The following is a 14132-nucleotide window of genomic DNA, read 5'->3' as shown; positions in this document are numbered from 1 at the left end:
AGGAAGAATTCAACAACTGGTCGACACCATAGCATGGTCCTTATTATCCTCTAGAGAAACCAATACCACATTTAGAGCAGACTTTCCAACTAGCTGATGTTATCTATGGGTCAGATGAAGAGGAAGCACTGGCAGCGGTGAAGAACATGTTCTTAGAAGAAAATGACATGGACTGTTGTGTTGTTCTCGAGGAGAAGGGGGAGGAAGGCCCTTCCATACAGGCTGTAAGCCGAGGGGCACACCTCAATAACTGGACCATCAAGACAACCAGAGCCCGACGAGCCTCAGGGTAGCAAGGCTAAAACAGGCATTATGCACTGTTTTTATTTACTAAATGACTTTCTTCTCGCATTTTTAATTCCCGCATTAAGATATTCAATGTTCAAAACAATTATGCAATTTATCAAAACATTTTGACTTTCCTTATGAATTAACACTCATTATTATTTCTCTCATTACTTTACTTATACAATATTACTATTACTTATCTTGATGAGCCAATGACTGTGACATGCAATGAGACAACGCAACAAACAGACATTGATTTAAAGGAAGATGACATACCAGAGGATATTGTCAAAGAAGTTGAGAACTTTGAGAACAGACCTAAGTCCAACCTGGACATGACAGAAATTGTTAACCTGGGAGATACAGAAAACGTCAAAGAAACACAAATCAGCGTTCACTTATCGCCATCAGAAAAGAAGGAATATACAAAATTTCTAAAGGAATGTGAGGACATATTCGCCTGGTCGTATGATGACATGACTGGTTTGAGTACGTCTATTATGGCCTATAAACTGCTAACCGATCCGACATGTCTGCCGGTAAAGCAAAAACTCAGAAAGTTCAAGCCTTATATGAGTTTGAAAATCAAGGAAGAAGTCACTAAGCAAGTCAAAACTAAGGTTCTCATGGTAGTATAATACCCGACATGGTTAGCCAACATCGTGTCGGTACCAAAAAAGGACGGGAAGGTCCAAGTCTGTGTCGACTACCGGGATCTCAACCGGGCCAGTCCAAAAGACGACTTCCCTTTGCCAAATATACACATCCTGATTGACAATTGTGCCAAGCATGAGCTACAGTCATTTGTAGATTGCTTCGCTGGTTATCATCAGATCTGGATGGATGAGGAAAATGATAGAGAATCACAGACAGTGGTGCAAGAAGTTATCATTTTCTCTACTGGGCTATCGCACTGCAGTCCGCACATCAATTGAGGCAACCCCCTATATGCTGGTTTACGGTACAGAGGTTGACATTCCGCTGAGGTAGAAATTCCTTCGCTAAGGATCATACAAGAAGCTGAGCTTGACAACGTAGAATGGATAAAAAGTCATTATGAACAACTAGCCCTTATAGATGGAAAGAGAATGAACACAGTTTGCCATGGTCAACTCTATCAGAATAGAGCCTTCAGCAAAAGAGTCAAGCCGAGACAGTTCACACCAGGGTAGCTGGTGTTAATGAAAAATTTTCCTTATCAAGATGAAGCCAAATGGAAGTTCTCTCCCAACTGGCAGGGACCATACATGGTTCACCGGGTTCTAACAGGAGGAGCCCTCATACTCGCAGAAATGGACGGAGAAGTCTGGCCAAAGCCTATTAACTCAGATGCAGTCAAGCGTTACTATGTGTAATCTTTATGCTTTCATATATGATGTAAATTGAACTACGCCTGACCTGATTCTCATTTAAGAGGGGATACGTAGGTAGCCCTATGGGTTCGGTCACAATTCAATAAAATTTTCATTTCCCCCTGCAATTGGAAATTGGGGTAGAATTTTGAGAAGGACCCTCAAAATTTCGAAGTGATTTCAGCCAATCATCGCAAGCAACAGTCAGAAACATCAACCCATTAAACTGGGGCAGAATTTTGAGGAGAACCCTTAAAATTCCATAGCAAGAGAGGTTTCAATGTCTTGAACCACGTCACAGTCGTCGGTTCATCTAAAAGTTGTTTCTTAATTATATACTTATGTCATATTTTACAAAATCATGCATGTTTAAAACTGAAATTGCCCTGTTTAGCAATGCTACCCCAATGATACATACAGTATCACCATATCAAAGTCGAGCAAATCAAGCAGAGTCAGCAAGGATACAAACTAACCTCCTCCCTTTACAAAACTCACCATTTTTCTTTGGATACAGGCACTTAGATTACGAAAGCATCAGACATGCTATACACTCACAAGACAAACACTGTTCAGGAATATAATTCTCAGAATTATTGCACTTGCCAACATTTGCTATCCACGCATGCCAGTGATATTCTGTGTGGCACAATGTCCTCAATAGTCACAATATCGCAACCTACTATCAGCTAAGAAAGCTCTTTTACTGTTTGCTACTTTATTTCTTGCATAAGGCTACCATTCTACCTTCCGAGACTAAACGCCATCTCCATCTGCATTTTCTGTATTGCATAAGGCTATCATTCTGCCTTCCGAGACTAAACATTGTCTCCATCTAAATTTGCATGGCTGAAAGATCGCCTCCTTATCTTCATTTTGCATGGCTGTAAGATCGCCACCTCTACATTTGCATGGCTGAAAGATCGCCACCTATTCATTCTACATGGCTGAAAGATTGGCACCTCTACATTTGCATGGCTGAAAGATCACTACCTCTCATTTTCATGGCTGAAAGATCGTCATCTCTACATTTGCATGGCTGAAAGATCGCCATCTCTACATTTGTATGGCTAAAAGATCGCCACCTCTTCATTCTGCCTGGCTGAAAGATCGCCACCTCTACATTTGCATGGCTGAAATATTGCCACCTCTTCATTTGCATGGGCTGAAAGATTGCCACCTCTACATTTGCATGGCTGAAAGATTTCCACCTACTGCATCTCATGGGCTGAAAGATCGCCAAATTATCCAAAGGCGTCATTGTTCGGAGGCACCATTTTCATAGCCCGAGAAGGCCATGTCATGGCCTAAGGACCCCTTCTAATCTTTTGCATATTATTATTCAAAGGCATCATGGTTCAGAGTCATCATCCTCATAGCCCGAGAGCATCATTTCATGGCCCGTAAATCCTTTATTACATGATTCATGGCCCAAGACATCATGGTCTAAGGACGTCATTCTAACCGTCCGAAGACAATCCTCACGGTCCGATGGGAAATTGCATCATGTTAAAATTTATGCACAATATATGCTTGTATTGCTTATTCGCAGGTAAACCGGCAAGCAACGACCAACTCGGCAGTAGCGGTTCCACTCCAGTTCCCGCAGCCATATCAAACCTAAACATTTCCACAAACCTATCACACACCCGACCCTAGATATTGCGTCCGTTCTTGAAAAGTCTCCATCGGCATACTCCGCCAACAGATGCGGAACTACATATGGCCTGATTCCTGTAAGAGTAGGGATATGTAGGTAGCTCGGAAGCCAGGGCGTGGCCTAAACCTCCTCGAACTGTTTCGTTCGGTCAAAATTGGCCATCATATCTTTACCCGCTAACTCTTTCATCCTTCCCAGGTAAAGAGAAGTATGTTGATACCCAATTTTTTTCTGTATATTTTAATATGCAAAATACTTTCAAAATAGCATATGTATACATATATAAGTATGTCCAAATGTTTCATTATTTTTCCTTAATTTCTAAAGATTTTTAAATCGATTTATTGCCCTATTTTATCCATAAAAACCCAATAATTATTCCCAAAATTATCATTTTGATGATTCCTTTATTGAATTCTTATATTTATGCTAAAATATAGGTAATATAATTTTTGCATATTTTTACAAAGTCATTTAGTATTTTTAAAGTTAAATTGTATATAATTACAACATTAGCCTCTTTTAAGATTGATTACGTTTATATTCATAAAAATTAAGACTTGTAATTTTAAATAGTTAATTATGTGCTATAAATCATTTTGGTACCTTTAATTTATTTTCAGAAATTAATTTATTATTTTTTAAAAATTAAAAAGGGAAAATTGACTATTTAAATGTTAGCGCAATTTCATTTCGATTATAACCCAATTCTGACCCCAATTGAACTCAATTGAAACCATTTGAACCCCCGACCCAATTCCGATTTAATCCGACCCAAACCCATCTTCATAACCCACCCACTCGCTCGTTATGATCCAGGCCGTTGATCATTCAGATCAACGGCCAACAACCATACTTGCCTTTTTAATTCAAACAACCCCTAACCCTAGCCTCATTTCCAAATTCCGCCGCCTCTAAATCCCCTTCTTTCTCAACTCTCTCTCAAACCATAGCCGCTGCCATCAACTACAACCCTAATACCTCCCCAAATCTATGGTTCCCAAAGTTAGCGGAGACCTATATTCACTTCCCATGTCTTCTACGTGCTCGATTATTATGGTCTCGAGGCTAGATCTCGAAAGATCTTGGTCCAGGATTGTTCGATTGCAGTTCATGACTATTCTCCAGTCGTCTCCGACTTTTTCTCCGGCCAGCCATGGCTATTCGAGTCAGACTCTTGACTCTCCTGCTTAGATCGTTTGTTTTCAAAGCCTTTCTCACCACTTTGGGTTCTTCTGAAACCTTAGCCTTTAAGGTTCCTTCGATTTCTTTTTAGATCTGTTTCAAATCTATGTTTGCTCTGAATTTCTAAGTGTTTTTCTCAAATTTTCTTTTAAAACTCTACTTTCAAAACCCCTTATCTTTCCGATTAGGGTTTCTATTAAGTTATTTCAAAATGTTTCTCTGATTCTTTGACATGTTTGGCTATGTTTGCTTATATCGTTCTTCTACCTGAGTTTGCATGTTAAAACCCCCAATTTTTTTTAACTGTTTACTAAACGAATGTTTGTTTGCCTAAGTTTTGTCGGATTTGTTTGCTTATTCTCTTTTAAAACTCTCCTATTGTTGAAAATCCCGGGGTTTTGGGTATGAGACTGTTCGTTTAAGTGCATGACTCAATTTGAAGTTCTTTATTTCGAAATCTTTTGCTCCCTTTGTGTGATTCATCTGATTGCTGGGTTTCTATCTTCTCTAAAACTCAAATATGCTCGAAACCCTAATTTTTCTAAAGGGGTTTTCCTCACATGCTACTGTGAGACCTTCGCATGCTTTTGATGTTCTATGTTTTCTTCACTACTTGAGCTACTAGACTGTCATGCTTCGAATGTTGCTATCTACTGAATCTTTGTGCTACTGTTGTGTGCTATTTCTTCTTGCCAACAGGCGTAGCCTCGCATGTATAATGTTTATGCACCCTATTTATATGCTGAGTTTCCTTCTTTGACTAATTTTCAAAATCGTGACTAAGTTAAAACTTTTCCTTTGTGAGATTCTGATTTCACTCGCCTATTAAGGTTAATTGATTTTTCCTGTTTTGCCTTACTGAATCCTTTCCAAAATTAGAGTATCTCTGTACCTAGAATAGAATTGCTTACTTGTTATTTTACTACTTCTTTTATGGCAACTTTCAACCTGCTTTTTAATTGATTGCTTTCCTTATTTCGAACCTGTCACTGCCCGTTAAGCAAGTGACCCATTAATTAAGGGCAATCACTTGTATAATTGATTCTAAATCATGATTTTTTCCATGTTTGTAGCTTATTATCTCTTTCTGACTCGTTTTCAAAAAACTATAAATACCTGTTACTTCTTCTCTTTCAAAAACACAAACACTTTTAGTTTTGAACTCACACTTACACTCAAACACTCTCTCTTGCTTTACTACTACTTGTGCTACTGCCTGTTTAGCCGACTGAAAGCCAAGGCTATATTTCGAAGTCCTTCTACTTTTCTTTACTGCACTTTGCTTCTTTGACTGGTATGTTATAATTATGTTTTTCAGCGCCAACAACAACATGCTTACTTACTAATTTTGCATTCTTGTCTGCCTATTGCTTGTATTTAATTCAGTACCATTATTTAGCATGTTGTAATTTATTTTCTCCTATTCTGAATTAATGTATTATGAATCCCAAATCCCTACCCCAATGTGATTAATACTTGTGGTTAGTTTGGGGTATGACAGGATTGAATATTGCTGAGCATGATCCAAACATGATCTTCTAGGATCATAACCTCCATGTTACCCTTATATGTTATGTGTTCTGGTTAATTTACAAGCATGACAACACTCCTTATTGCTGTGCATGCCTAAAATTAACCCATGCCTAAGTATATAGGCCCCCTTGCAATGGATTCCCAATCCCCTTCCCCTTTGTGTGAAGTTATCAGTTCTTTGAAGTGTTATAGGCTGACTCCCCTCACCCTTTCCCTCTCCTTTATTCCTTCTGTTCTTGGAACCCAGTTTCTGCACTATTCACTCTCTTCTTAGACTTAAGTTCTACCCCCCTCATGTGAGTCTTGCCTTGGGACGCATTAGCTCCCTCTGAACTTGGACACATGAGGGCTGGCATTTCCATACTACATTTGTCCCTATTCTGGTTATGAAACTTGAGTGTGAGCATTGCCCGGGGTCCTATTAAGGACCTTAGGGAACTCTGACACACTCAAGGCTGAGAAAGGCTTTGGATCAATGGTATTTTGATTTGGTTTATCTCATAACTCAGAGAGGAAGTCAAGAATCAGGCTTCCTCTGGTTGTAACTTTTCTTTGCACTTTTTCTGATGTAATTTATTATTCATGGTTTGTAATAATTTGTAATAAATATTTGGGGTTGGCTAGTGAAACAAGGGATGGAAATTATGCATGCTCAAGGGTAGAAAACATGCCTATAAGACTGCATTCTCTACTTGTTCAAATCGCATTTAGAAAACATGCCTATAGGACTGCTCCAATTCTGCATATTCATATTACATTTAGAAACCATGTCTATAAGACTTACTTGTTCAACATCACATCTAGATAACCTGCCTATATGGATTGTCTAAAATTCTGCACATTTCTCACCATTTAGATATCATGTTTTTTAGTGCCCAATTGGTTATAACCCAGTAGCATGCTGAAATCAGTAACGCATAGAAATCATACCTATAGGGGTTCTGAAATAAATTTGAGTTGTTCCATTCACATTCAATGTTAGATATCATGCCCATGTGCATTAGAGTCAGTAATAGTAGATACCATCATCTGTAGAATTTGGAACTAGTCTAATTTAAATTCGTCTATTCTGAACCTATGTTTAATAATTCCTTTAGTTTCAACAAGGTTTAACAAGCATGCTTATAGGATTTCAAGCAGTACATTTTGAGTTATCACTGTTTCACCACCTTCTGAATTAAGTAGATATCATGCCTATAGGACCCCATTTAAACACTTAGGCAAGATTTAGAGTAATAACTGTAAATTGAATCCACCTTTGTTAATTGTTACAACCAGCAGGCAGACCTGATTCAGACTTCTTATCTGAGTTATGTAATAAACTAATCTTCCTCAACAATTAACTTCCTTCATCTTTATGTGCTTTAAATGAAACCTAAAAAGTATGTGCAAATCATGCTAGTTATGTGCTTTTGTTTTGAGGAGGTATACATGAGCCTTTTATCTGTTTACAAGCTTACCCTCTATACGCCATATTATCTGTTCTTGTATGTCGCCTTAGATTTTTATCCTTTGAAACCAATCAGCCTAATATCCCCTCTCTTTAGGAATAGTAGTCCTAGTGCCTCCGGGGCTGATAGGAATGGGACGGGTAATAGCATACAATAGTAATGGAGACCAATCTGTGCTGTAATACCATAACGGAGCAGGAAGGGTAGATATAGATATGATGACCGGTGCGCTAATGCCACGTGTAACCCCTCTTTTGAGGAGTGATTACCGGGTATTGCATTGATATTATCCATATTTTTTAAAAACCTAGGTCCCCCTTTCTTTATTTCCCCCTTCTTTTTCAAGCATTGTAACTCCTTATTTAAAATCAGCTCTTTTAATTGCTCTTTCAAACTTTGTTTAGTTTCAAACTATCGTGCATTGAAATCCCCTTTTATTTGAGCCTTATCTGCTTATATGTTAATTGCACCCCAAATTCACAATAATGTCTGGCCGGGAACCACACTAGTGGATCCTGAGGGGTGCCTAACACTTTCTCCTTGGGATAATTTCAAACCCTTACCCAATCTCTGGGTACCTAAACAAACTTAGAATTGAATCTCTTTTGGTGTCTTAATTCACCTTAATCGTTAGGTGCCGACTCTTCAGATGCAAAAACCCAGTTCCCAAAAGGAAGGAGTTGTCCTTCCAAATGTCATAAACCCGATTTCGCGAGAAAAAGGGGGCGCAACATATGCAAATGAAGAATCATGACTAAGTGTATGGCTTACAGTTAAATTAAAGAGCTCAAAACAACATTAATAACCTCATAGGTCTCAACCAAATAATCACATAAGCTAAACATGATTTCTAACATGAATCACAAATTCGATAATCAAAGAAATAGGGAAAACACAAATTTAACAGGGTACGATAGCAAAACAATTCCGATAACAGTCTAAAGGTCAACTCCGATCATGATACTCCGGTGCACTCCCACACTCCCGTCACCTAGCATGTGCGTCACCACAATACATCTCACATAGCATAGTTCCCATGGTTAATAACCTAAAATCCAAGTTTAGATATGCTACTTACCTCGAATAAGGAAAATAAAATACCAAGCAAGCCAAAAAAACACTCTAGAAATGCCATCCCATGCGAATCGACCTCCGAACGACTTGAAACTAGCCAAAAGCAACTCAAAAACATCAAATAATGCCTAAGGAATCAAACCAAAATGATAAAGCTCAAATATTTAATCAAATACTCTAAGTCAACCCTGGGCCCGTACCTCGGAACCCGGCAAAACTCAAAAATTCCGACAACCCACACAATTACGATTCCAACCATAGAAATTTAACTCAAATCTAACCTCGAATCGATGTTTAAAACTCAATAATTCCATTAAGGAAAGTCTAGATAAAAACCTCTAATTTCTATTTTGAAATCATCAATAAAATGCCAAATCGAAGATAGAATCATGTAACATAATCAAAACTAAGTCAAAAATACTTACCTCAATCCATGTGGTGAAAATCCTCTATAAAATTGCAAATTCGAGCTCCATAACTCAAATTGTGATACAATAACTCAAAGGTCCGAAATTGAGTACTTATAGGTCTGGTCCAGGTATAACCTTCGCGAATGCGGAAGAAGCCTCGCGTTCGCGAGGAACAAAATACACTTCCACAAAAATGCCTTACGCATTCGCGACACTGCCCACGCGATCGCGATGCCCACAGAAGGCAACATTACATGAATGTGACACTCACCTCGCGATCGCAAAGAGAAGTTCTCTAGCTCCCTGCTAAGCACTACGCGAACCGATGTCACTGGCATGAATGCGGTGCTCAAACCCCCCACAACCTATGCAAACACAATCATACAGTCACTAACGCGAAGAAGAAAATACCGAGCTCCATACTTAGTCTACACGATCATGGCTACATCTTTGCGATTGCGAAGTACAATTGAGGCCTCAGAAATCAGCAGAAACCAGCAACGAAATCATCCTCCGAAATTATCGGGAACCACCCCGAAGCTCACCCGTGCCCCTCGAGACCCCGTCCGAACATACCAACAAGTACATAATCATAACACAGACCTACTCGAGGCCTCAAATTACACGTCACAACATCAAAACAATGAATCGCACCTCAAATTAAACTTAATGAACTATCAACTTTCCAAGCTCGTGTTGAACCATATCAAATCAACTCAGAATGACCTCAAAATTTGCACACGTTCCAAATGACATAACATACCAATTCAAACTCCCGGAACAAGAATCTGAACCCGATATCATCAAAGTCAACTCCCGATCAAACTAACGAATATTCCAAACCTTCAATTGATAACTTTCGCCAAATAGTGTTGAAACCTTGTAGAAACATCTAAATGCCAATCCGGGCATACGCCCAAGTCCAAAATCGCCATCCGGGCTTAATGGAACCATTAAAACTCCTATCCAAGGCCAAATACTCAAAAGTCAAACTTGGCTAACTCTTCCAACCTAAAGCTTTCGAATTGAGAATCATTCTTGCAAATTGATTCCAAATCATCTGATAACCAAAACCGACGATTCACATAAGTCATATTATATCATATGAAGCTACTCACGACCTCAAACCATCGAACTTGATGCAAATGCTCAAAACGACCAGTCGAGTCGTTAAATTTTTTCCCACTTAAACATACATTCGTCCTCGAAGGTGCCAAGAGTTGTAACAGAGCCATCAAATCACTGAATCAACTCACCATACACATACCCATGGGTGATCCCACGTTTCCCCAAGCCATGTAATCCTGAAAACACAACATAATAGAAGGTTCTTACTTTAACCTTAATCCATAAGCCTTGGAATCAAATCTCCAACATCCAAAGTCCATTACAAGACCTAAATCTCCCATATCCACATTGTACAACTCTGAACAAGTTGTATCAAGCCATAACCATAACCCAGATTTAATCACATGATATATAGCATAACTTGGATACTCATAGCAATAACTTTCGACCACCATAGCTGCTCCATAACAAACTCGGTACCAATAACCTCATCTCAGCAAAGATCTTGTTATAAACCATCGTTCACTACCAACGATGAAAGAAACACACAAACACTCATAACAACTCATCAGATTAACAAGTCATGGAGCTCTCTCGCCTGATAAGAACCATTGCCAAATTCGAAGCGGACTAATGACGCTATCCTTCCAAACATACCTTGATGGAATCCGATAACACTCATTCAAGGTCTAATAACTTCAACTTATCTAGTACATGGTACTCAACCAACATACCCATCACACATCGTAGAACCAAGACACACGAGTTTAACACAAAGGGTCATAACCCAACATAAATTTGCCGCAGTGTGCGACCCCAATCCAAATGTCGGTCTAGATAAAATACCTCGAGGAACAATGCTCCAAAATAAATAGCCATACGCAATTCAACAACAAACACATGAAGTGCATGCCCATAACCATAGATAAATGGATAGTATAATATGCTACAAATAGGAAAGACCATAACAAAGGAGCAATCAACCATTCAACAATCCAAGAACTATCTCGCTCTAATTTTGCCACAAGGCCCAAACAAAAACACATCATGTGTGCAAATAATCACTTGTCACAACTCATCGTAGCATAGAGGAGTAACACATAGAACATATCAGAACAAGCTCAACTATAATCGATTGACACACCCCTCAATAATAACAGTGTTGAGTCAAGAAATTTGACTCGATGTAAAATACACGTACTCATTAGGCCTACCAATGGGACCCTAAATCAACTTCGACCATCCACAAATAGATAAATAACTATCCAAAAGTCCACAATACCCTTTCCATAACACATACTATAAACTGCCTAACTTTGGCTATATCTTCACAATCCGCGACCAAGGAATAGTCCACCTCTGAGACTCCCAGTTTCCAAATCACAAGAGCACAAAAATCTCCATGTCCGATCTTGACTCGACCACCTAGATGACTGACACATCTCTCATGCATAATCATCTCACGAGAAATACTTCCAAAACTCTTTCGTGGCAAATAGTAAAATTCAAATCAACGGTCGAACAACCATGTGATTATCGTAATACCAGTCAAGCATTCACAAATCAAAACATCCTTCTGATATCAGATAGTGACAACATCCTTACATGCATTTGAAATCGTCCATGCTATCTAAATCTCATCACCTTCCCCTTTAAAACTGAATCGCAAACTCTTGCATGCAAATCTCAATTTCACACGATGTACCGCCTCTACAACACCATTATATTAAAGCACAAGAATCTCATTATCAACTCCGAGTCACAGGTAGGATAGACACCCTATCAGCTAGAAACCTTCCTCTTGATCCCGCATCTTAGAGAGAAATCACAACATCCAACATACTCATTATTCATGTCGAAAACATCTGCCCCAAACTATAGTTGAAATCATCGAGAATTCTTCAAAATCCATTTGCATATAACCAAGCCATCATAACTGAATTCCTCTAACTCAACCAAGTTACGAAAATTGCAAAGCCCGAGAGTATTACCATGACACACCTACAAAGCTTTGCCACAGCAAAATAATCAAATGAACTGATTATTCCTATTACCATGTTGATCCAAACCCCTACCAAACTGTCCTAATTCTTTGAGTCCATTCCGAATTGCCTTTGAGTTAACACTTCTCCTTGCCAGTACACTACGACCGCTAACCTAAATCTCACCACAAGAGATCCTAGCATGAAAACATGTCGCCCTAAAGCCTATAAGCCATTTTATGCCCTCTTAAACACCCGAAAGTACTACAACTGAGATACCCTCCCTGAAAAGACCTTCTGTAAATCTGAAAATATTTCTCTAACCTCTCTGACAATGAAATGTAGAATCGCAAATATTACAGAGATATTGCAAGCCTCGACACCACCTACAAATAAATATCTGACCCCAACCTATATACATAGTCCGGAAAAATCCTAAAATTCCACATATGAATCATGAACTCCTTAGAATCTTCTCAAGAGTTATTCACTCTGATCTAATCTGAAATGCACCGCCAAAACGAGCCGAATGACCTGTGCTCCATTAGCAAACCAACACCCAAAGAAGTAGCCCCCACCTTAATGCAACAAAGTGACTCCCTTTTCTTAGCACATTATGTCCATCACGAATAACAAACCCAAACCTTTCCATGATTTCCATTTATCTATAAAGTGTAATACCTCATGCATCTAGAAATTTCCCTACTTAAACCACCTCAAAACCAACCTCCGCAAGTCATAATCGATCTTCAAATGTTCCTCAGACCGAAACATATACAACACGTAACACTGCAATGTGATCGCCGATAGCTGACTCCCCTACTTGGCTCAAAGCCGTAGAACACAACATCTGATAACCCATAGTAACCTTACTCTATAACTACCATAATTCAGCATCGTAACTCCACCAAATCCTTCATAAGCTCATGTACCACAAATCATAAGGTACTTCAAATCGTCTGTTAACCTTACATTCATTCTCGTGACAGTCAAACCAGAATCGTCAAGTGATCCAAACTCAAATTGAAACACATACAACCCGCTCGTAGTAAGAAACTCTCCGCAAAACCTTCATAAGAATAACACATCCGTAGACTACTTCATAGGTGATAATCCACCTACTTAGCCTCAAACTAGCAACTCTTTATGACCTCATCCTGGTCGCCACCACTATGCAATCGCTAAATCCTCCCGAGTTTAAACTCACCAACAAGACATGAGAATATACTTCATTCCACAAATGTACATTTGAAAGGTCCCTCAATACACTCATAACTTAAAACCACGTGATGCATCAAGATAAAAATCAAGAATCTATAGCAAAATTCTTCTTGTCACACCCAAACTATCTAAGCACATCATGTAGTCACGTCATACTCAATATATAGCCATTCAACCACTCACCAAGCTATAAATCTCACTCCTAGGGACACTACTAGACATATAAGTCCAAAAGCACATGCTTAAAAACCTAGAACTACCGATCCCAAGTTGCGGTCTAAACCTGGCCTCAAATCCTCCAGACTGGCCCATCAACAAAACCTAGAAAACACATCTCGCACCTCTACCATGGAATTGCAAGCCGTTGGTGCATAGCTAAAACCAAATACTGAACATCACAAGCAACTAGGTGGAAGGAATTCAATGAGATGGGGAGTGTATGCTAGATGCCTTGTATCCTCTCGAAGAAAGGTATGGACGTCATCATACTGATTCGCAAAACTCTGCTAGATAGTTTCTCATGACTTGTAGAACCTATGAACATTGAGCTCTAATATCAACTATTCATCCAAAATCCAACTCGTCCTAATGACACCTAACCCAATCCGTTAGGTAAGCCAAGTAACAATCAATATAACTCAAATTAGAACAATACGAGTAAATAAGTAGAATAACTGAGCTTTTATAAAAAAAATTGAGGACTGGTAGTACAAATAATGAGCTACTAAGACTTCAGATTTACAAGCTGGTGTGAAAAATAATTACAACATCTGTTCGAATATACAAAAACAAAACTCAATTCTAAAACTACCAAGAACAAGTGGTAGCCATGTCCAGACAACATGTACATATTCAATGTCGATTCCCACCATGTGCAGTAGTATCAACTCCAAGATCTGCATATAAGG

Source organism: Nicotiana tabacum, chromosome 8 (assembly GCF_000715075.1).
Source record: "Nicotiana tabacum cultivar K326 chromosome 8, ASM71507v2, whole genome shotgun sequence".
Lineage (NCBI taxonomy): Eukaryota > Viridiplantae > Streptophyta > Magnoliopsida > Solanales > Solanaceae > Nicotiana > Nicotiana tabacum.
The sequence above is the reverse complement of the archived record's forward strand: the minus strand, read 5'-3'. Positions refer to the sequence as shown.